Source organism: Diabrotica virgifera, chromosome 5 (assembly GCF_917563875.1).
Source record: "Diabrotica virgifera virgifera chromosome 5, PGI_DIABVI_V3a".
Lineage (NCBI taxonomy): Eukaryota > Metazoa > Arthropoda > Insecta > Coleoptera > Chrysomelidae > Diabrotica > Diabrotica virgifera.
This window is the reverse complement of record NC_065447.1, coordinates 210135378-210159457: the sequence shown is the minus strand read 5'-3', so window position 1 is coordinate 210159457 and position 24080 is coordinate 210135378. Positions and strand designations below refer to the sequence as shown.

At 32.8% G+C, this 24080-nt stretch overlaps 1 protein-coding gene across 2 annotated transcripts in view; it reads left to right on the top strand.

Moving 5' to 3' along the window:
• Nucleotides 1–24080, top strand: part of LOC114329703 (tubulin-specific chaperone cofactor E-like protein) — a 130056-nt gene that overhangs the window by 4538 nt on the left and 101438 nt on the right. Inside the window, exon 1 of one of the 2 annotated variants that reach the window (XM_050650578.1) lies at nt 9345–9540. The exons of the other annotated variant lie outside the window; for it this stretch is intronic. The gene's annotated coding sequence lies outside the window, so the exon portion shown is untranslated. Of the gene's footprint in view, nt 1–9344; nt 9541–24080 lie in introns of those variants that run through there. 2 annotated transcript variants of the gene reach the window in all.

Genomic DNA, 24080 nt, shown 5'->3' with positions numbered 1-24080 from the left:
CGAAGAGATTCCATCTTTGTTGAAGCTGTATTACTTACTATTGTACACTAGTGGCCAAAATTCTGGAAACTTTACAAACATTTTAGTTTTGTTAGCAGCATTCATCTCGATGAAACTTATTGCATTCGAAGTAAAAGCCTTAGTAAACTTTGTGAACTAAAGTGATGATGACGAAATGAAAATTGCATTATTGAACAAGGAAAACGCATTTTCCGAAACGCATTTCAAAGTGTTGAAAAATGATAAATTTGTAATTCGGAAATAATTGACATAAATGAGTTCAATATTAGTCTTCTTCTTCAGGTGTCGTATCCGTATTCAGACGTTGGCCGTTATTATGTTTACAAGTTAATGAAGCCTCTTTCTATCGGCTGCTGCGCGAAATAATTCTTCTACCGTGAAACCACACCATTGTCTAATATTACGCAACTATGAAAGTTTCTTTCGACCAATCCATGCACAATTCGAATGCTTCTAATTTATTTAGAATTGTAGTTTTTAACGTCCATGTCTCACAACTATACAATAATATAGACAATATTAGTAACAATTAGTAATCAAGATGCAGTAGAAACAAACAAACCAAGACAGGTTAAATGCCAAAATTTCCAAAGTTTATACATTGTAAATTATGATTCGGGAGTGCTTTTAGTAGCATTTAACGTGTCTTGGGTTGTTCATTTCTACTGCATCTTGAATGTAAATTTAGTATAGATTTGACAGCTCTCACATTTAAGAAAATGAACCGTAATAAACTTTTAGTTCTGCATCTAATGTCAAATTATCACAGGGACAATACGAATCAGTAATTTTAAGTGCTCGAGTGTAATTCGGTAAGATTATTTCATGAATAAAACTGTATTTTGATAAATAATTTTAACTAATATTTTATTGATATCTTCGTCTTCTGAATATTTGCTAAACTGTGCTGTTCACTTTGACAAGTTGAAAAACATAAAATGTGATACATGTCCCTGAATGTTTATTTATGCTTGAATTTTGTATGTACGTATTAAAAAATAATCGTAGGAATATCACACGATAGTAAAAATAAATAAATAAGAAAATAATGCATCAAATTGGCTTCTCAAACTTGTTTCCATTCAGCACTAGTCTATTGCCAGGAAACAAGTTTTCGAAAAATTGTCGCATTATTTTCAATTTATTCTCACTCTCTTGTGATATTAATGTTGATTATTTTTTAATGACTTTAATTTCCAATCGTGTAGTAAGATTTTTAAGTTTTTTGTTTCTGTTTAATTACAACGAGTTTCGTTGTTTTGACAACTATCACATTTAAGAAAATGAACCATAATAAATTTTTAGGTCTGTATCTAATGTCTAATAAATTATCAGGAGAAAAATACAAACCGGCAATTTTAAGCGCTTGAGTGTAATTCGGTAAGATTATTTCATGAACAAAACTGTATTTTTATAAATAATTTTAACTAATATTTTAACCAACAAGTACAAAGATAAATGACTGCCACTGAGATGGATTTTTGGAGAAGGTCAGCAAGAAGATCTAGACTAGAACACATAAGAAACGACGACATTAGACAACAAATGGGAATAGAAAGAACAATCATAGATGACATCGAAAGATAACAGCTAGTTTGGTACGGACACGTAAGACGAATGGATGAAAGGGGAATCCCCAAATAGTGTTAGAATGGACCCCCACAGAAAAACGAAAACGAGGAAGATTAGCAACTACATGGATAACGAGCAAGAGAGGAAGACTGTCACAATAGAAAGGAGTGGCGATTAGGAACGGAAAGGCGTAGAACGCTATAAAACCGATATAATATATAAAGTTTGGGGGGGTTTAAGGGAACAAAACCCCCATAAAATTTTTATGGGGTACACAAATTTCATATTAATTATTTTTTAAGATGTTCCTGCCATGAGAATGGTACATGTCTATTTTCAATAAAAAATATCTAAGAGTTTTCGAGATATTCGAAAAAATCGATTTTCATTTTGTAACTTCAAACGGCTGTAACTTTTTTATGTGCATATTTGTACTAAGGTAAATTAGGTTCATTCGAATTATTTTTGGTCTCAGAATATGTGATTTAATTTATGACCTGTATTTTCGTTACACCCTGTATATTGGCTCCGTGCATGACTGACGCGACACCTAGCGTAGTCGCCTGAAATTTGTGGCGAAACCAATTGGACGTTAAACATAATGATACACATATTATGATATATTTGACGTTAATGTAATATTTTTATTTACCATTTTTGATAAAATTTATTATACAAACAATAAGTTTGAGTGTCAAATAAACGTCAAATTAAAAAACGGATATTTGGAAGTTCTCTGAAGAAAATATCAATTTTAAGGGTTTTTCTTCACTTTTTCGTAATAGTTTAGTTGTCGGTGTTAACATTAATTAAGTGTACATCGAAAGCAATTAGGCAGTGTGAATTATTATTATTATTATTAGCTGGGTCTATTGAACTATTACGTTTGTGGTGTTTGTGTAACACAAAATGGAAATAGATGTCGATAGGAATATACCACCAGATCGGGGAAGGAAACAAAGTCAGTATGAAAATATTATAAAAATAAATAAATAAATAATAAAAATAAAAAAAATAATAAGGTAAGCGAAATATCTATTGAAAAAAATTATTATTTAATCATTATTCGCCAGAGTTGTCATATTTCGCTGGCATAGTTTCGTGTAGCTTTCACGGAGCCCATATGACTAATATTTTATTAATATCTTCGTCTGAATACATATTTGCTAAACTGTGCTGGTCACTTTGACAAGTTCAAAAACATTAGATGTGATAAATGTCACTGAATGTTTATTTAAATACAAATAATTTAATCTTGTATGTAAGTATTAAAAAATAATCTTACGAATATTACACGATAGTAAGAATAAATAAGAAAATAATGCTCCAATTTGTTTCTTAACTTGTTTCCGTTCGGCAATCGTACCTCGAGCCCTGGCCCTGCGGGCTCTCGCGTTTATTGCCAGGTAACAAGTTTTCAAAAAAATTATCGCATTATTCTCAATCTCTTGTGATATTAATGTTGATTATAAATACAAGAGCTTGTTTAAATAAGCTATATCTCTCTGGAATCTCCTTTAGCTTTATTTCATAAATAACATTTTTTGAAAGATCATTTTTATGTTAACTTGCACATTCTTTGTTGTATCAATTTTTTTTGTTCTTGCCATATTTGAATTTTGAATAAATTATGTATAATTATCATGACATAATTTCATTATTGCTGTTTCTTCTACCTACACAAAATGTTTAACAAAACTGTCCTATCCTATTACGTCTTAACGTCGCGTCGACAGATATACTTAGTCCCGGTCCACAGATAAACTTGGCAACGCTGTTTCATGCTCCGGGAATCGGTAGTATTATTCTTCATACCTAGCATAATTACTTATTGCAATATGCCATTGGTTCTTGATGCAAGTATCTGTTTTATTTCATGTCGTACTTTCATTTCTATGCCACTATAATTAGTTTCTTACGTAAACTTTGCAGATAATTTGGTTTTACTTGACCACAAGCGCAAGTTTGAAGCTAGAAAGGATTTGTTTCGCCATTTTTTTGCAAATTAAGATATCTCATTCTAAAATTCTGACATGTTGATAGTATCTACCTAGAGTTTTTTTTTACAAGAAACTGCAATGTTACAACTCTACACGGAGATTTGTAAAGAATATCTTGGACCAATGGTTAAAATTACTAAAGGAATGTAGGGTTACTATACACACGGAGAAAAAGAATCCCTAAGATTTTCAAGTTCATATTTCTAATGTTAAGAAACACATAACAAAAGTGGGTATTCGCAATATGGTTATGAGAATTCTTCTTTTTTGGCATCATAAACCTGGATGGATCTTTTCCTGTCTGACTGACCTTCCATTCAGATCTCTCTTGCACCCTTCTCTTCCATTGTCTTGTATTTACGGTTTTCAGGTTATCTTCCACGTCATCCAACTATCCAACCATCTCGTTTTGGGCCTTCCTTTTTCGCCTTTCTACCGGCTTTCATTGTAATATTTTCTTTTTTGTTTTTGTATCTTCTTATCCCTAGACATTGTCCAGTCATGCCAGTCTTTGACTTTTTACAAATCTTACAATCATACCCTTCAATTTCTATACGAGTTTTAATTTCTTCATCCTTCATCTTCGTTTAAAGTCTAAATACATATTACAGTGGACTCTCTCTATAACGAACACGGATATTACGAGGTCTCGCTTATAACGAGGTACACTAGAGGTCCCATGAAATTCCTATTGAACTATAACACCTCTATCTCTCTTCAATCCTGACCCCCTGGAGGGAGTGTAGTGGTCGACGTGATGTCGTGTATTGTCCGTCTCCAAAGATCTCTGTCTCTGGTCATAACTTTTAACTCATGCATAGGTCTTTTGCATATTCCCGTAATTTGATTGATCCATCTTGTTGGGGATCTTTCTCGTGATCTTCGGCCTTCCACCTTTCCTTGTATAATGAGTCTTTCCATGTTTTCTGTGTTTGCTCTCATAACATGTCCAAAGTATTTTAATTTTTGGGGATGGACTTTACTGGAGAGTCGTTGGCTAACTTTTAGCTTTCTTAAAATTGAATTATTTGTTCTATGGTCGGTCCAAGGAATTCGTAGCATTCGTATCCAACAGAACATTTCAGTGGCGTCTATTTTTCTTCTTTCCGAATTTCTCAGAGTCCAAGATTCACTTCCGTAGTGACATCAACACCTCTATAACGAGGTATATGTGGTTATAACGAGGAAAAATGAAATCGAAGAATATGTTTCTTTACCTGTTTTTAGTGCAGTAATCATCATCACACAGCCAAATTTGTCCACTGTCGGACATAGGCCTCCTCAAGATGTCTCCACCCTTCTCTGTCCTGGGCAGCTGCAATCCAGTTTGTCGCTATTCTCTTAATATCGTCGGTCCATCTGGTAGGTGGTCTTCCACGACTTCGTTTGTCCGCCCTTTGCCGCCACTCTAAGATCTTCCTTGTCCATCTGTTGTCTCTCTTTTGCGACGTGTCCTGACCATTTCCACTTCAACTTCGTAATGCGCTTTATGATGTCTTCCACTCCAGTTCTTCGCCGTAACTAATCATTTCGTATTCTGTCTCTCAAAGTTAGGCCAAGCATGGATCTTTCCATTTTTCGTTGTGCTACTTATAATTTTCTTATTGATGTTTTAGTCAATGTCAGTGTTTGAGCTCCATAAGTAAGCACCGGAAGTACGCACTGGTTAAATGTTTTTCTTTTTAGCTTTATTTAGATGTTTTCCTTGAACACGTCTCTTAGTTTGCCATACGCTGCCCATCCTAAAGCTATTCTTCGAGATAATTCGCATGTTTGGTTGTCTCTACTTTTTTGTATTTCGTGGCCCAGATAGATGTATTTGTGAACTGTTTCGATATGGCAGTTTTCTAGTGTCAGTGGTCCGCTAGGTACTAAATTGGTCATTTTAGTTTTCCCAAAGTTTATTTCCAACCCTACTTTTTGAGAAACTCGTAGTTCTTGCAGCATTTCGTGGGCTTCCTTTAAGTCGTCGGTTATTAAAACTATATCATCTGCAAATCGTAGGTGGTTCAGCCTTTCGCCATCGACATTCAAACATCTGGAATGCATGCTGCATTACTAACATTGAATAGTTTTGGTGACATGTTGTCTCCTTGTCTAACTCCCCTTTTTAGTTTTATTTTTTGAGTTTGGGTATAGAGGTTTATTGCTGTTGTGGCATTTGCATATATATGTTGAATAATGTTGGAATATCGGTAGTCGATTCTACAATCTCTCAAAGCTCTTAAGACGGCTACCATTTCGCTAGTGTCAAAGGCTTTTTTGTAGTCAACAAATACTAGAACTGGCGGCCGATTGTACATTTTTGTTGGCATGTTTCTAGCTTGTTCTCAATTCTGGCAGTGATTATTCGAGCAAACAATTTATACAGGTGGTTTAGAAGACTAATTGGCCTATAGTTTTCGAGGTCTGCTTCATCTCCTTTCTTATGTATGAGGAGCGTTATAGAATTATTCCATTCAGCTGGTATGGCTTGGTTTTCTAAGCATATATTGAAAAGTGTTTGATTGCTATGATGAGAGCAGAGCCTCCGATTTTTAGCGCGTCTGCCACTACTCCATCCTCTCCTGGTGCTTTGTTATTTTTCATTTTTTTTAAAGCATGATAGATTTCAGCCGTTGTTATCTCGGGAATATCCTCTGAACCTTGATTCATAATTTTTTGTTCTGAATGTTCTGTAGGGTTTAAGTCAAGTTTATTTGTATATAGTGTTTTATAGAAGTCTTCCACTATCTCTAGCATTTCCTCTCTATTGGATGTTAGTTTGCCATTTTTTCCCTTGAGTCTGATAATTTCTTTTCTGCCGTTCGTCAATTTCCTTCTTAATATCTTCGAGATTGCCTGCGAGATTTTCTCATTTTTATATGCCCTTATGTCCTTTCTAATAGCTTTAGAGACCTCTTTGTTTATTTTATTTAAGCATTGTTGTTCTATATTCTTATCTTTTAGCATTTCTCTTCTTTCTTCCATTTTAAGTTTGGTGTTAGCAGTGTTCTCTCCTCTCTTGTTGACCGTACAACATTTCCTTTGAGCTTCTGCTATGGTATTAGTAATTAATTAATTTAGCTGATTTATATCATTTGTAGGAGGTCTGTTTTGTAGATGTACAGTTATATGATCTGCAAACTCTGTTTCGCAGTTTTTTGGTTGTGACCATGCTTTCATCTGTTTCTTTCTTATTAGTTTAGTTCTCTCTTTGTCGATGTTAATTTCTATTCTAGCGCAAACCATTCTGTGATCACTTCCTGTTGTGAAGCTGTTTAGGACAGTGACATCTTTAACTATAAATTTTTTGTCTGTAATTATATAGTCAATTTCATTTTGCGTTTTCCCATTCGGGCTTCTCCATGTCCACCTTCTATGATGTTTTTTGTAAAAGAAGCTATTCATTTCATATAATTTGTTCTGAAGGAGATAGTTTAATAAAGTTTGTCCGTGTTCATTTCTTCCATCGCTGCCGAAGTTTCCAAGTGCAAATTCTGACGGATCGGATTTCATGCCAATTTTTGCATTCATATCACCACATAGGATTGTAAAATGGGTGTGATTTTCTTTCAGGGCTTTCGTTACTTCGTCATAGAAAATGTCTATTTCCTCTTCGCTGTGGTCTGTGGTTGGTGCATAAGCCTGTATTATTTTGATGTTGTATCTGTCGTTTAGCTTTAGAATGCTGTATATTACTCTAGCCTAGCGGATATACCATGTATTGTAACGATTCTACTGTCTTCTTCTTCTTCTTCTTCTTCTTGTAATAGGACTATGTCCTGTTTCTTCTGTTACAGTCTTTGCTGCGATCCGGAGCTCCAACTCTCGTACCATCGTTTTTTGGGTCTTCCTATGGGTCGCTTGGTGTTGGGCTTCTGTGTTTTCGCCCAATGCGCCATACGTTCAGGGTCCATCCGATCTACGTGGTCCCTCCACATGCGTCGTCGCGCTCTTGTCCATCTCACTACGTCCTGAACGCCTAGCTCTCTCAATGTGTCTTCGTTTCGTACTCTATCTCTGAGTGTGATACCTCTTATGAATCTTAGGGTTTTCATCTCTGTTGTTCTCATTATCTGTTTGGTCTTTGTTGTCTCGGCCCTTATCTCAGCTGCGTATGTCAGTACGGGTCTAACACATGTCTTATAAATGCGGACTTTGCTTTCGGTGCTCATATATTTATTCCGCCAGATTATATCTCTCAGGAAACCAGATATTCTCGCTGCTTTCATTGCCTGCTGTTTTGATTCTTGCCACAGATACCTGTCGCTAGATATTTCCACACCTAAGTATCTGCAATCCATTACCTGTTCGATTATATGGTCGTCCACTACTAACTTACATCTAATTGGGTTCCTGGATATTACCATCGATTAGGTTTTCTCTTTGGATTCTACTGTAAAGCCGTTTATTTATGAGGAAACCTACACCTCCCACTGATTTGTTCTCTTCACCAACGTGATATATTATATGGCCAGACTTTAGTGTCTGTAGGTGTTCAACCATGTCTTTTTACCTCGCAGAGCCCAATTACGTCCCACCTGATCTTTTCCATCTCCATCTCCACATCTCCATTTCAGTGATCTTGGCATCAAATAGTAGCGTTCGAGCATTGTACGTTGCGATATTCATCTTAAGTAGTCTCTGAGTCAAGGTTTTGTCCCCCCCCCCCAGAATCCGAATTCGTGGGACAGACTGATAAATCAGTGTGAGATTCTGGATTCATCCTACTCACCTGGGGTAATTTTTTAAGTCTTGACATTATTTGAGGGGGTGCAGTTGCACCCCCTTGACATTATTATCTTGACATTATTATTTGACAGTGCAGTAATGGCTATAAATAAATACCTTCCCCAACTACATGTATATAGGAATTCCCAATATCTGTGTTATTATCGAGGCCAGCACTGTAATTAACTTCACCGCCTGTCATAAAATTCTTTCTCTTTATCTATCGACCGATATTTAATGTTGTAGGAAATTTACAATTTACGATGGAAGTCTCATTGTTCAGGTCGATCATCGACACCTAATAAACTACGTAAGAGGTATCAAAACATTTCAATATGATTGTTATCTGATATAACGAGATCCGCTTATAACGAGGTAATTATTCCGTCGTTTCAGTTCTCGTTATAGAGGGAGTCTACTGTATATAGTTCATATCGTATAATGTATTCATAAGCTTTTTCTTGTCTCTTTCTTAATATGAATATATCGTCTGTAGTGGCTCTATTTTTTGGTCTGAATCCATTTTGATAATCACCAATTGTATTTTCGGAGTATTCTAACCTAACAATCTATTGTAGATAATACCAGCAAGGATTTTGTATATTACATTATTAGCAATGCAATAAATAAATTAAACTTTTTTTCCACTTTTAAGGACAAAAAAAGCAAGTTCATTAGCGGAAATTATTTTGCACATCATATTATTATTTGAAACATGAAACATTATTTGGTTAAAATATCTCTTTTTTGTTGGTAAAAAAATATAATGTGTCTTGACTAAATTACATTACCATAAATGATTATTTGAATATCCCCACAAATTTTTTCTGTATTATTTAAAAAATGTAAGCTTGAATACTCATTTACGTATAAAAATATAAGCAAAACATAAATTACTATTCAACCATTCAACCAACATTGATAGACGAAAATATAAACATCGCAATTTAGACGACCTTCGCGCAAATCTATAAACTAAGAAAATAAGTAGCAAGAAAATTTTGCGTATTATTTTTAATGCTCGTTTATTTATTCATCCTTGTGATGTGCCTGAACCTACACGTGTGGCACACTGGTGTGTTGAAATGAGATAGAGATAACAGATTTGACTGTGCTCGTTGTTGGTTTATGGTTTATTTAATTAAATATTTATGTATAGAAAATGTAGTTGTTGTTTTATGGAAATTACCTATGTAAATTTGTTTGGAATGTTTATTTCCAATTTTTCTAATAGGTAAGTACTTACTTAATTTAATTTTTATGACTGATTTTATGTTGTTTTCTTTAAATCAAAGCGAGTCGATTACAGTTCTTTTGTGTTAAAAACCGTACGCTTGGTTCACACAATAACGCTCGAAACACACTTTTGAACGTACGATGGTTGAAATTTACATAGTAACTCGAGCAATCATATGGAATCTTTCTCCCATTATCGAACGTTTCAAGCGGTGAAGGCAGAAAGATTCCATATGATTGCTCCAGCCACTATGTAGAGTTTAACCATCGTACGTTCAAACTTCTTATAGTGTGAACCAAGCGTTCGAATTTTGACCGTGCGATGGTTAAACTCTACATAGTGGCTCGAGCAATCATATGGAATCTTTCTCCCTTTGCCGCTTGAAACGTTCGGTGAAGGGAGAAAGATTCCATATGACATTGTGATTGCTCGAGCCACTATGTAAATTTCAACCATCGTTACATTCAAAATTCTTATAGTGTGTTTCGAGCGTCAGTAACTAATAAGTTTATAGCAGTACGCTGTAATTACTATTTTCTGCTAATTTTAATTCTTATTTTTTAATAACCTTTCGCAAAACGAAATGACAAAATTCACATGTAAATACAGGGCAGATGTTAAACGAAACGTTGAACAGATTGTATAAGATTAATGTTTCCTTCAAAGAAACACTTCTTAATTGATTACGATGTCCCAGCCTCCTAATGTCAAAAATTCTTGAAATCCATAAAGTTTGTCGATTTATGGCTGTCTCTGTTTTATCTAAGAAACCGCAAATCATTTGACATAACAGTGGGGGGTTCGCTTCGAGCCGGTTAGTTTTCTACCAGCGTCTGCATAAGGCACACCCTTCGAGCGTCGATATTATGTAGGTCAACAACACTCTGCTTGTTTACACACAATAAATAGAATATTACCGTTCGTTGTTTATTTATTTTTATTACATTTATTTCAATTAAATTCCCGCAACTCACCCAGCGGAATAAGTTTTCTTCCGTAATAAAGAATTTCGAAAATAAAAATCACTCCGATCGGGTTTTCAAGTACGGGATACCAGTACCCTCTACTTGAATTCTGTTCAATTCCATAGGCGTAACCAGGGGGGTTTTGGGGGTTATAACCCCCCCCATTGGGATGTACTTTGAGCTCTATACGCTTAACACCATAGCCCTCAGAGACCTTCCAGTAGTTGTAACCCCCCCTTTCAGGTAGTTGTAACCCCCTCTTAGGATTATCCTGGTTACGCCTATGTTCAATTATGAAAATACATGTTTTTCCTAGAAAATGTTTTAGTAGTGTTCGGATGCCAGATGCCATCTGTACCTTTGGATAAATATCCAGAGAATCAGTTGTGTATAGGAAACTGTCCTATATGTTTTATTGACTTAAGTGTACCTAATTTATCATACCTTTATTGAGAACTATAAAAATGGATCATCATTAAAATAAATCTTTGTATATACAGTCGAACCCCGATTATCCGTGGGCGGATTATCCATACTATGATGTTCCATTACTCAAATTGTATTTTTGAGGTTTTATCGAAATAGTATCGCTAATAATTCGCTTCTGTTACCCCGAATGTGTGAGGTTTAGTTGCGCACTAGAAAAGAGTCTCTACCCTGCTATATTCTTAAAATATGAACAAAAAAAAACTAGGAACTTTACACAGAAGTGAAACTGATAAACGAGTCTGATAGTCTGGGCTGATTTCGGAGAATAGGCCATTTTTGGGAAAAGTTATTTACCAGCAATTTTATTGCTGGAATCGAATCTTATGATTGTATATATTAATAATATAGATATGCAAAGTCCGCAGATAGTGTGCTACTTTTTTTATAAACAAAATGGCGCCCGAAAATCGTGTTTTTTTCAATTTTTGCTCTATAACTCCAAAGATTTTAACTTTAGACCAAAAACACTCAAATAAAAATTCACTGCAATTAAATTCTGCATAGAGACGTGTTTTTTCCGATTTACTTCGACGAAAACTTTCCCCGGAAAAAGCGGGTTTTTCCAACAAAATCTTTAATTTCCAACTAAACTTTTAGATAAGTAGTTGTTAATCAATAATTAAATAACTTGGTAACGTAAAAGCCCTTTCCGTATATATTATAATTCCAGAAGCCGATGGAAATTGAAGGAACAGTTTAGCAACAATTGAAATGTTAATTAAAAATTTACGGTCGCTATAATAACGACAATAATTATGATGCATAAGAATAACTACGATTTTTTCATAAAAAGACACTATACCTATCTAATATACTTTACAGAATTGAAATTGGACTATTTAAGCGGCCTCAGGAATATTTTAAAATTATAAACAATTTTTTGACTTATAAACAAATAGAATATCTCGGGAAATATTAAACTAAATTAAATTGTAAAAACGTTATTCGAAAGACAGCGGCAGGACGCTTCTTTTAAAAGAAAAAAAGTTTAATTATGACGAGTGGTTCCTGAGATACAACCGGTCAAACTTGACCGAAATTTACGGCAAAGATATAAATAATAAGATCATAATTTTCAAACCATCACCTTTTTATTATTGTCCTCTTTTTCCACACCAATTTTCATATCTTTAAAATCCCCATAACATATATTATTATAATAAAAACTATCGATAATACGTGTGAAAATTGCCAAAAATAGCAAAATTCCAATCAAAAATTAGGTTGGAGAAAATGTAACCCTCTAAGTTCAAAATCGGTATACGTTAAAAAAATGCATTTTCTCGGCTTCCCATGGAGCAATTTCCTTCATTCTTTTTTTGTTCCCAAGTAACTCGAGTAGAGCCATCGAACTAACGCATTATTAAATGTCAAACTTGCTTTTGTTTTGTTATAATAAATTAATTTATTTATTGTAACACACTACTTTAATTTGTTTAAATAAAAATTGTTTAAATAATTATACAGCTTTCAAATGAGAATATTTATGTTTTTAACTTTAAAAGGTATACTTGTAGTAAGTTTATCTAAAAAAAGCCTACAACTGGAAAAAATATGTAATTTTCTGTTCTAATAAATAAATTAATTTATTATAACAAAACAAAAGCAAGTTTGACATTTAATAATGCGTTAGTTCGATGGCTCTACTCGAGTTACTTGGGAACAAAAAAAGAATGAAGGAAATTGCTCCATGGAAAGCCGAGAAAATGCATTCTTTTAACGTATACCGATTTTGAACTTAGAGGGTTACATTTTCTCCAACCTAATTTTTGATTGGAATTTTGCTATTTTTGGCAATTTTCACACGTATTATCGATAGTTTTTATTATAATAATATATGTTATGAGGATTTTAAAGATATGAAAATTGGTGTGGAGAAATAGGACAAAAATAAAAAGGTGATGGTTTAAAAATTATGATCCTATTGTTTATATCTTTGCCGTAAATTCCGGTCAACTTTGACCGGTTGTATCTCCGGAACCACTCGTCGTAATTAAACTTTTTTTCTTTTAAAAGAAGCGTCCTGCCGCTGTCTTTCGAAACCGTTTTCACAATTTAATTTAGTTTAATATTTCCTGAGGTATTCTATTTGTTTATAAACCAAAAAATTGTTTATAATTTTAAAATATTCCTGAGGCCGCTTAAATAGTCCAATTTCAATTCTGTAAAGTACATTAGATAGGTATAGTGTCTTTTTATGAAAAAATCATAGTTATTCTTATGCATCATAATTATTGTGGTTATTATAGCGACGGTGATTACATTTCGTCGGTGACATTTATAACATTTATTCTAGTTGTCAATAGATGGCGCTATAATCGAAAAAAATATTTACTAATTATACAGGGTGTTAGTAAATAAGTATGAAAAATTTTAAGGGCTAATTCTACATGAAAAATTAATACCAGTTTGCTCTATAAACATATGTCCGCAAATGCTTAGTTTCGGAGATACGGGGTGTTAAAATTTTTATTTCAAACTGGCAATTTATTTATTGCTCTAAGACCAGTTGAGCTATGAAAATGAAATTTGGTGAGTTTTAGGAGGTAGTTATTACGAATTTTTTGACATATAATTTAGAATTTTGTATTCATCATTAGCGCGCCTACGGGCAATGGTCTGAATTTTTTTAAAGAAAAAAGTAGTACTCCACTGAGATATTTCGAATTAAAAATTATTTTTAAATTCCACGTCTAATTTATGATAAAAAACATTTCTTGCCTTTTTTTCATATGATGCACCGTTTTTATGCAGAAAAATAAAACATCTTGGCGCGTATTTTTCATTTTCTTATTACATCATCAAGCACTATCCAATATAATAATACTAAACTAGAACAATAACAGAAAATATTACTAATAAGATTTCAACTAGGTGCAAAGCTGCAAGAAATGTTTAAAATGATCTCCTTTACAGATAACAGAAGAATTTTATATTCATCATTGGCGCGCGTACGGGTAATGGTCTGAATTTTTTGAAGAGAAAAATAGTACGCCACTGAGATATGCCAAACTAAAAATCATTTTTGAATTCCTCGTTCAATTTACGACAAAAAATCTTTCTTTACTTTTTTTCATACGAGGCGCCGTTTTTATACAAAAAAATAAAACATTTTAACGCTTACCAAGTATTTGAGGTAGAGAAACTTAGTTCAAATACTTTGTAAACGTTAAGATGTTTAATTTTTTTGCATAAAAACGGCGCCGCATATGAAAAAAAGGCAAGAAATATTTTTTGTCGTCAATTGAACGGGGAATTCAAAAATGATTTTTAGTTTGACATATCTCAGTGGCGTACTATTTTTTTCTTCAAAAAATTCAGACCATTACCCGTACGCGCGCCAAAGATGAATATAAAATTCTTCTGTTACCTGTAAAGGAGATCATTTTAAACATTTCTTGCAGCTTTGCACCTAGTTGAAATAGTATTAGTAATATTTTCTGTTATTGTTCTAGTTTAGTATTATTATATTGGATAGTGCTTGATGATGTAATAAGAAAATGAAAAATACGCGCCAAGATGTTTTATTTTTCTGCATAAAAACGGTGCATCATATGAAAAAAAGGCAAGAAAGGTTTTTTATTATAAATTAGACGTGGAATTTAAAAATAATTTCTAATTCGAAATATCTCAGTGGCGTACTATTTTTTTCTTTAAAATAATTCAGACCATTGCCCGTAGGCGCGTCAATGATGAATACAAAATTGTTAATTGTATGTCATAAAATTCGTAATAACCACCTCCTAAAACTCACCAAATTTCATTTTCATAGCTCAACTAGTCTTAGAGCAATAAATAAATAGGCAGTTTGAAATAAAAATTTCAACACCCCGTATCTCCGAAACTAAGCATTTGCGGACATATGTTCATAGAGCAAACTGGCATTAATTTTTCATGTAGAATTAGCTCTTAAAATTTTTCATACTTATTTACTAACACCCTGTATAATATATCTACGAATATAATCTGTACAATTTATAAGACTATACAAATCAAAGAAAATACCATTTTATAAATGCAATAAACACAATTGATTTGTTTTTATGCCAAATTGGAAATAAAATGTGACAACTGTCAGATTTAACTAAAATGTCATGTTAGAATAAATGTCATAAATGTGTATTATCACGGAATTAACTTTTTTTCTATCATTTGTGACGCACTGAAAAATGCTCATGAAAAGAAGCATACAACTTGTGCATCCTACATTCGGGATATTGAGCTCAATGTGTCAATTATTGGTATAACTAATCAAGTAATCAACGTCGTCCATTGGACAATTCAAAGTAATGTGGCATAACTTGATCGACCTTTTACCTTCTCGTTAATATTCATAATGGTAGGGGAGCTCAAGCGGGGATTTTTGTAGTTACTCGAGCGTGTCAGATTATTACATGGGGAGAAACCTTGTACCCTGAAAATATATAGGCTCTTAATGCTGGGGAGTTCGTTAAGGGGGGGGGGGGGGGCAAAAAAAATCTATTCTTAGAAAATGTCGAAATCGTCAGATTAAATAAGGTAAGTTAAGTACATGCAAAACAGTGTATATTTCAAAAATCTGACGATTTGAGCGGGGCGTAAAGAAATGGGTGAGTCCCAAAGTTTCACAAGAAAAAAGCGAATATTTCGCGAAATGAATGACAGATCGAAAAATTAAAAAATACGTGCTCCATATTTTTCAAAAATCTATCGAATGATACCAAACACGACTTCCCAGGGAGAGGGGTGGGGGTAAATTTTAAATACGAATCCCGCGATATTTCGCGAAGTGAACATCAGATTGAAAAACTGAAAAATACACTTATTCAATATTTTTGAAAAATCTATCGAATGGCACCAAACACGACCACCCACGAAGGTGGGGTGGGGAGTTATTTTAAAATTTTAAATGGGAGGCCTCATTTTTATTGCAAATTTGGATTCTTTACGTAAAAATAAGTAATTTTTATTCGAGACATTTTTTCGAATTATGGATAGAAGGCGCTATAATCTAACAAAACAATTGTTGGAAATATAAAATTAAATTAAAAATGGAAAGTCCCCACTAAAATGGAAAACTTTACTTAACTTTTTTTGGTTTTATGACCTACTCTTCACAACCCAATAGGTCCCCATAACGCTCGAGTGACTGCACATTTAGCACACTTTGCTCCCCTACCATAATAAATTAATTCATGAATTGTTGATTGATGAAGAAATTAAAATAAAAATTCTTCTTCTTCTTTCTACTTTATAAATAGGCTCAATGTCTGTTTTACTTCGGTTTTTAGCGTCAATTGATATTATCTGACCACTTTACCTCGGTCGTCCCAATGATCTTCTTCCATTTGGCGATTTGTCTCTTGCTATTCGTACTATTCTATTTTCTGTCATTCTTTCTATGTGTTGATTCCATTCTATTTTTCTTCTTTTGGTCCACATGTTTATTTCTTCTATACCACATCTCACTCGTATTTCCTCACTTCTTACTCTGTCTCTTAGAGTTTGGTTTGTTATTTTTAAAAATCAAAATTAAAAATAAAAATACTAAAAAACATTATTTCTAAATAAGAGGTTTCTATCATAGTCCTGTCGTCCTGTCGCCAGGGGGGGTACAACGGCCTCCTTCATTCAGATGGACTTACCCAAGTTTTTTTTTATTTATTTTGGCCCGTAGAACACGAATTTTTTGGGTAACAGTTGATCCGGATGTCGATAAGATTGTTATAAACAAAGAACTTGAGGAATTACATATCAGCGATTTTTCGCAAAACAAAACATGTTTTTGTATACTTTTGGTCATTCTAAGCAAAAAATATTTTTACAAGTTTTTTCGTAGGATGCATAGTTTTTGACATAAACGCGGTTAAACTTTCAAAAAATCGAAAAATTGCAATTTTTTAACCCGAACAACTTTTGATTAAAAAATAAAATAGCAATTCTGCTTACCGCATTTGAAAGTTCAATTCAAATTCTATCGGTTTTGATTATTTTCATTGCTAAAAATTAATTTTTTTATTGTTAAACAAAGCTATAAACACATAGTGATTGAATGATGTTTTCAATGCATTTCACATTTAAAATCGAACGAGTAGGCGCGCATACAGACAATTTCTACGTAGATTACGTACATTAAAACGCATGCATTTGGCACGGGAGACACTATGTGTTTATAGCTTTGTTTAATAATAAAAAAATTAATTTTTAGCAATGCAAATAATCAAAACCGATAGAATTTGACTTGAAGTTTGAAGTACGGTAAGCAGAATTGCTATTTTCTTTTTTAATAAAAAGTTATTCGGGTTCAAAAATTGCAATTTTTGGATTTTTTGAAAGTTCAACCGCGTTTATCTCGAAAACTATGTATCATACGAAAAACCTTGTAAGAACATTTTTTGTTTAGAATCACCCAAAAAATACAAAAAAATGTTTTGTTTTATGAAAAATCGCTGTTATGCCATTCCTCAAGTTCTTTGTTTATAACAATCTTATCGACATCCGGATCAGCTGTTACCCAAAAAATTCGTGTTCTACGGGTCAAAATACATAAAAAAAACTTGGGTAAGTCCATCTGAATTAAGGAGGCCGTTGTACCCCCCCCCTGGCGACAGGACTATCAATGAAATTTTCCTGCTCTAAGATATATTTGTGACAAACACAAATTAAAAATTCTCAGAAGATTTGAGGGCTCTAGTGATTGTTTATTATAAATGTAAAGAATGAAGAAGACATTTTACGACATAATGAAAAAACTCTGAAAGTCTAACATAGTCTAGTTATTTTCCAAGAGGATCAGATGTAATATAGCCAATAATAAACTGGAAATGAACAAGTACAAGGTCTAGAAGAAGTTTGAAATCAAAATGACAATTTTGGATCAAACAATATCAAAAACAAGATAAACTTTCTTGACTAGACGGACAGCTAGACAAATCACAAAGGCAAGAAGGTGAAAACAGTAACAATGAATATTTATTTTGAATGTAAGTATTTAGAATGTATTATATTTCCACAAGGACTCCAAAGGGGATTGGTTTATGATTTAAGCAGCTTTCAGATTTACTCAAACATTAGTCAGGATATTACTTTATCACGTTATCATTTAACATTTAGTTTATACACGTACATATTAAGGTTTGAATTTTGTTTCCACATTGTATTCTTCAATAAATCGTTTAGACCTTGAATGCATTCAGAACTTCCGACAATCAAACTCGTTCAATGGCCAGACTGTTTCTGCCGGTTTGTGATTCATCTTTGTAAAATTCGTCCTCTAAAGTCCTCGACTAAATTTTGCACCTTTTCATTATGCGAGAAGAGACGGACGGTTGGTCTGCGTCGTTCGTTGTACCTGATTTAGAACATAACTTCTAATATAAAAATGATAAATAATAACAATTTATAATAAGTGTATATATAATACAGGGTGTCCCGAAAAGATTGGTCATAAATTATACCACAGATTTTGGGGTCAAAAATAGGTTGATTAAACCTCACTTACCTATATATACAATAGTGCACACAAAAAAAGTTACAGCCCTTTGAAGTTACAAAATGAAAATCGATTTTTTTTCATATATCTGTTATAGTCAAAGCCCGAATTTCAGGCACTCCTAGGTTTGACTAGGCAATCCTCAGGTCTGACTCACGGTCTTAGTCAAAGCCCGAAATAAATTACAGTTTCGGCCTTTGACTAGTCAAACCTAGGAGAGACTAAGCTGGTCAGGCAAAGGTCGAAATTTAATTTTATGAAATCGGGGTTTGACTAGTCAAACCCCGATCAGCTATTAAAATGTCGTAATTTGTTAGATTAGGTTTAATAAAACGTCATTTTTTAATTTTAATGTTTATTATTTTTATATTGTCGTAATTAAAATAAAAAAAATAGTGTTTATTCTCACATGTTGGCATTGTTTAGAGTTGCATAATACGTTACACCTTTTGCACTTACATAATTTTGAAGAGCATTTCTTATTACAATGTCATTTTATAAAGCTTTGTCCTCCAAATTTAGAATTGTTTGTACTAGTTTCTCTTTAAGACAGCTTAACGTCTGGAACATCTTCAAAATTAAGAAAATTCTCTTTGCGTTCTCTTATTTGAGTTCTTGAAAAAATTGTGTTTATTGTCCCGTATTTAGTACCACCTCGATAGAAACCGTCAATTGTTTGATCTTGTATGATACCCAAACAATTTCGAGCATCTTCTTTGGCTCTATCACAGCTGGGGATAGGTGTTGTTACAGTTTTACCGATCGAAATTGGAGGAAATTTTTTTTCACTTAATTGTTTCATAGCTTTAGCCTGGACATGAAGACCTTCAAGCGTCTTTCCTTTATTTGAGCTGTTAATATTGTGAGGTAGGAAATTTTGTGTTGTACGTTTGCTACTCTGAATCTGTCAAAATGCGTCTGAGTTGAGAGAACTGAGCTTGATTATTATTTACACGTAATTTGGTTTGATTAAGTATATGAATTTTATTTTAGCACAAACAGATGGAATGTGAATGTCATCGTCAACTCTGAAAGAAGACTGTGCAATCGGACAAAAAAACTAAGGATCACCATATTACTAACGAAGCCCCTGGACCGTCGTCTCTAGGAGAGAAAGTAAATTGTCAAACAATTCAGATTACTTCTTTAGATATGATTTGTTGTATATGCCAAAAAGAGAGCTCTGACGCACATACGTGCATACTTTGTAATCAGGTGGTACATGTTGTGTGCGCTGACAGCACACTTGGTGCATACTATAAAGATTTTGAAAGAAAAGTTACATGCATGCGTTATGCACAGACAGAAAAGGTTAAAAAAAATAAAGAAAAGGCGAAGGTCTTCATCCCAGGCTTATTCTATGAAATAACTAAGTGAAAAAAAAATTCATCCAATTTCGATCGGAAAAACTGCAACAATACCTATCACCAGCTTTGATAGAGCCAAAGGAGATGCTCGAAATATTTTGGGTAGGTATCATACAAAATAAAACAATTGACGGTTTATATTATAGAGTTGGTACGAAATACGGAACAATGAACACACTTTTTTCAAGAACTCAAATAAGAGAATGCAAAGAAAATTTTTTTAATTTCTAAGATGTTCCAGACGTTAAACTGTCTCTAAGGAAAATTAGTACAAAATATTCTAAATTTGGAGGACAAGACTTTATAAAATGCCACAGCAATAAGAAATGCTCTTCAAAATTATGTAAGTGTAAAAGGTGTAACGTATTATGCAACTCTAAATGCCAACATGCCTCAACATGAGAGAATAAACACTATTTTTTTTATTTCAATTACGACAATATAAAAATAATATACATTAAAATTAAAAAATGACGTTTTATTAAACTTAATCTAACAAATTACTACATTTTAATAGCTGATCGGGGTTTGACTAGTCAAACCCCGATATCATAAAATTAAATTTCGACCTTTGCCTGGCTAGTTTAGTCTCTCCTAGGTTTGACTAGTCAAAGGCCGAAACTGTAATTTATTTCGGGCTTTAACGAAGACCGTCAGTCAGACCTGAGCATTGCCTAGTCAAACCTAGGAGTGCCTGAAATTCGGGCTTTGACTATAACATATCGAAAATTCTTAAAGATTTTTTATTGAAAATGGACATGTGGCATTCTTATGGCAGCAACATCTTAAAAAAAAATTAAAGTGAAATTTGTGCACCCCATACAAAGGACATCGCACACATCTTATGGAAAATATAATGTCACTCAAATTCAATAAAATTGATACGAATAGATTCGTTTTAAATTAACGGTCAAATCTTATCATTGCGCCAACTCTTAATTATGATTAATTACGGCGCAAATTGCAATTAAAGTTTATCGAAATCACATTTTTTGAGTCAGTAAAAGTGTCAGTTACCATCATTATTGCTCTGGGTGCTATTCAAAAGAGCTTAAACCCCCCGCTGGGCCTAAGCGAATTAGTGAAACTAATCCTCTGATTTATGGAGTACCGACAATTTGGGTGTTTTAAAATATTTTTTCTCTCTAACTTATGTACGTATCCATTTGATTTCAGATTTATTTATATCAATTTCTGCTCTTATTATTGAAAATATAGAGTTGGCGCAATGATAAGATTTGACCGTTGATTTAAAACGAATCTATTCGTATAAATTTTATTGAATTTGAGTGACATTATATTTTCCATAAGACGTGTGCGATGTCCTTTATGGGGGTTTTGTTCCTTTAAACCCCCCCAAACTTTTGTGTACGTTCCAATTAAATTATGATTGTGGCACCATTAGTTAAACATAATGTTTTTAAAACTTTTTTGCCTTTTAGTACTTTTTCGATAAGCCAGTGTTTTTGACATATTTTGAATATTTGTCGAATCCACCACATATTTGTATATGGTTAAGTACGATTGTATGTAGAGACCTGTTAATAATCTGAAAATTTATTTATAATTTGCATTTTTAGGTAAATTTTGCAAAAGAAGCCACTTCTCGATAAAAGGTGATTTGTCAAAAAAAGACTAAGAGGCAAAACAGTTTTAAAAACACTGTGTTTAACTAATGGTACCACAATAATAGTTTAATTGGAACGTACACAAACATTGGAGGGCTTTACAGGAATAAAACCCCCATAGAATTTTTATGTTAATATATTAAAAAAGAAGCGGCATCTCGATAAAAACTGGATTATCGAAAAAATACTAAGAGACAAAAAAGTTTAAAAACGTTGTGTTTAGCCAATGGTACCACAATAATGAATTAATTGGAACGTACACAAAAGTTTGGGGGGTTTAAGAGAATAAAACCCCCATAAAATTTTTATGGGGTGGACAAACTTCACTATAATTTTGTTTTAAGATGCTCCTGCCATAAGAATGATACATGTCTATTCATCGATTTTCATTTTTATTTTTACATTGAAAAAAAATCGATTTTCATTTTTTAACTATAACTTTTTTTATGAGCACATTTGTACTAAGGTAAGTTAGGTTCAATCGAACTATTTTTGACCCCAAAATGTGTGATATAATTTATGACCAATCTTTTCAGGTATATCGGAAGGAAAGTCCGACAGATCGGTTGATCAAAATGAAATAAAAATAAATAAATCCTGGAATTATATGAGTAGGTATGAGTATTAGTATTAGAAATAAACCACTAAAATCAATAATTAATTTAGATGATGAAACTATATAATATTGAATATTTTATGTTACCGGAAGAAATAAACATGGAAATGCAAACGTGCAGCTGCAGGTACTTGAAATAATTATTATACCTGGTGGTGATTCGTCAAAAGGATTATAATCATAGCAAACTCAATGGGAAATTCTAAACTATTGAATTCCTGTTTCCCTAATTCAGTCCAGGAACCGAAGGTTTTCACCTCGCAATTTTTACAGAATGGATCGATTTTTTTGAAAATTTGAAATCAAGTAGTGGATAGTCAAAGGATCAAAATCTATATCATGCCGAAAGGCGCTGTTACCATGGGGGTGTTGCCACCCCATCTCGGGGGCAGAAATTTTTTATTATATTTTGAGCGCAAAAATTGGTAAAGAGATTAATTCTAAGCAAAAAATGTTCTATATATTTTTTTGATAAAATAATTAGTTTTCGATTTAATCGCTATCGAAAGTATTAGTTTTATATCGAAAAAATAATATTTTTACTGTTTTCTGCTCAGTATATAACTCAAAAATTATTCGTTTTATCAAAACAACTAATTAATAAAAATATACCTTTTGAAAAAATAAACCAAATGGTTTATTTTAATTTTCTTTAAGACTAATACTAACCGAGCTATACTTTATTATAGGTTAGCTGTTCTTCGTCAAATGCCAAATTTTGTAGTTTCAAACTTATTAAAACTAATTTAAAGTATTTAAAAAGTTCTGTATTAAAAAATAAAATGAAAGTCTTTATCTCAAAAATTGAGTGACTCATGATGGAAAGCAAGTCAATCCCTATTTTTTTCAGCGAGATAGAAGTGAGTGGAAAAAACCTCCTAATTACTACTCTAATTAAAATAATTAGGTTTTGGCCGGCTTAGAATGATTAGTATTTACAAAAATGGAGTTAAAAGCGAATAACGAATTTTTGTAGTTTGGTAAAAAATGCCCTTTTCTTCAGAATAGAAAGATTAGCATCAGAGATACGAAAAAATGCTTATAAATGAAATTGTAGACGTTTTAATTTCCAAGAAGTTGGCTTACGAAAATTTTTTGTACGATAAAAATTGAGTGAGATATTGATAATTAAAACTTGAACTAACATGCAAAAACTACATTTCCCAACTCTTTCCGACTCACCCCATTTTGAAACTCGAGAGTTTTAAGTGAATTTGATACTAATAGCCTCAAACTTTCTAAGGTAAAAAATGAAAAAGTTACGGGTAATAAACCAATATATTTTTTTGGAAAAGCAATGGAGAAATCCAATTGGAAGTATAATAATGTAAGTTATTGTAGCGATGTTTTTGAAGTTATACTTCTTTAGGAACGAGGGTGAATTTTTACATTCCCTGGCGCATGCGCACATCGACAGTATGGTATTATAGTCGCTACATCTTTATGTAGCGCAAATAAGGGGTGCGTGAAACGAATATATTATTAGTGTTTTTAGTAAATACATTTATTATAATTTTTGTGTCTTTGGATTTGTCTTTCTCGGGAATAAGATATTTTATAATAATAGTAAGTATATTAAAGTATTAATATATTATAAAGTATTAATAGTATTATTAAAGTATTAATAGTATTATTATAAAGTATTTTTGGTTCACTTGGTCGATTAAATTTGTCAGTATGTATGAGAAATGTTGTAACCTGTCAAATCAAAGGGAGTCTAGCTCAGTGGTAGAACGCGTGACCGGAGATCGAGAGGTCCCCGGTTCGAATCCCCGTGTGTTTTCTAAATTTTTTTATTTTTCTTATTGTTTTAATAAAATTTTTTGGAAAGTAGTAAGTAAAAATTAGTTTAATCTTTAAATAAAATACAAATAACCTGTTGAAAGTATCTTTATTTCGTTGAAATCATATAAAAAATATAACTTCTTACGTGCGTACAAAGTACACACACACATTCTTTTTGTATTTTGTACGTCAGAAACTTATATATACGCATACATT